This window comes from Micrasema longulum, unplaced genomic scaffold, assembly GCF_059751315.1.
Source record: "Micrasema longulum isolate JH-2025_06_02 unplaced genomic scaffold, ASM5975131v1 h1tg002472l, whole genome shotgun sequence".
NCBI classification, from domain to species: Eukaryota; Metazoa; Arthropoda; class Insecta; order Trichoptera; family Brachycentridae; genus Micrasema; species Micrasema longulum.
The window spans coordinates 73,365-75,464 of NW_028279616.1; positions in this window are offsets into that span (position 1 = coordinate 73,365).

Genomic DNA, 2,100 nt, shown 5'->3' on the forward strand with positions numbered 1-2,100 from the left:
TCAATTTGTAAATGTATTTTGAACAAATGGTGAAAAATGTTTTTTTTTTATTTTATAGCATTGTGTTACGCTTTATTCTAAACTAAAATATGTGAAAATATAAAATATATCAGATCTAAACATAGAAAAAGAAGAAAGAAGTTTAAACATAGGCAGAATGGTAAATGTTACGCAGTGTGTTAACCAGCCGATGACAGACAAATATTTTATATCAACTGGGAATTGAACCTGAGACCTCTTGGATTATTACCACGAGGCAGACAAAAGATAGGCTGAGCTAAAACAATTTAAAAACAAATTTCAATCGCTCGATAAAACAATTTTTTTTTTTGTAAAAATCAATGACCTCATTAGAGTTCACAAAATATTGTGTCACTCAGTAAAATTATTCACTCAGAGATTATGTCAAACAAGTTGATTCACTCTCTTGGATGCAGAGAGTGTATCTATGTATTTTAGATTGTTGTTTGCAGGCGCATGCGGTGACTATCATCAGTAGGTATGCCGACTTTCAGCAGGTGTAAACTAGGTATAGGTATGTTACGTATACACTTATATCATAAAATTTACACTTTTAATCAGTGTTTTGCCGATGTTACTGATGTGAAGAAAGAAATGATGGAGGCGCAGAAGATGAATTAAAAAAATATTTCCAACGATGGAATAGAAGATTCGACAAGTTATTTACTCCAATGTAGAGTACTTTAAAGACGGTTAAAGTTTTTTTTATAAAATTACAAACATTATTAGTTCAGTTTCCCTCGTATGTAATTATTTTAAATTCAATTTTGCGTGGCATTAAATACCCTTATCGGATTGTTTTAATAATATTACCAGACAGCTTCACAACTTCTTTGATTGTTGCAGTAAATAATCTATTCATAATATAGCGGCCTCTGTGGTGTAATGGCTAAGATGCTTGACTCACATACGGAAGGTTCCGAGTTTGATTCCCGGTGAAAACACAAAAATTGAAAATGGATTTTTCTTAAGCTTGGGTGTTCTGTGCTGTAATAATTCACCACTATAATTGGGCCTAATGCGGTGCTATTCTGAACCGCTCTCGTGGCCGTAAACAACACTTTTATCTCGTGTATTTTGTAAGTAAATATACGAGATAAAAGTGTTTTCTACGGCCGCGAGCATTTGGAATATCACCCCTGGCCTGTTGTGGTGCAAAACGAAAAATGCAAAATATTGATTGAGCATACATTTTTTTAAATTTATTTACTTGACTTTCTGTACATTAGCAGGCTTATTGCCAAATGGCAATTTTTTCCAACCACCCAATAAAACAAATGACGCTATTTTTTAGGTTGCAATACGCGATCTCATGACGAAACTATTCATATAACTTTATAAATGTTCATATTACTTTACCCTTGATTATCTCAAAACTAAATAAATGTTGGATAGGCACCTTTGGCTCTAGGCCACTCAATTATAAACGAAACACTTATTTATTTTAACTTTGTTATAAATTTTATTTTACCACCAATATTACGAATTTAAAAAAGTCCTTAAAGAAAAACTATACCTAAGATATTAAAAAAGAAAGGATAATTAAAATACCAATCAAAAAAATTAGTTCCTTTACACTTTCCTAAAAGTTCATAATATACAACTATAACAAAATGAAATATTCTAAAAATAATTTGTAATGATGATTACAATAATTAAATAAATTATATTATAAAAAAGTACAGATTAAAACTAAAATAAACATACTGTATTTGATATTATATTCTAAAGATATTATGCAAACATTAATTAAGTATGTTTAATCATGACCCACTTTATAGATTTAGATTTTATAAATGTTATTTGATAAAATAAAATTAATATATAACTATACGTTCGGCACACCTATACGCTAATTGCCCCACGCCTTGAGCCGGCACTGCTTTCTTGAAACCTATTTTTATTCAGGTGTTTCATTGATACACGTCCCTATATCTGTCTCTTTTCAACTCCAAGCGAAAGAGAAAACACAACACAGTTGGTCAAGTGTTTTTAACAGATGCACCGGCGCTGTTGCCAGCGCCCCTAGCGGACAAAAGTAATTATCCGGAAAAGTACGAAATGATCCGAGAGGATCTT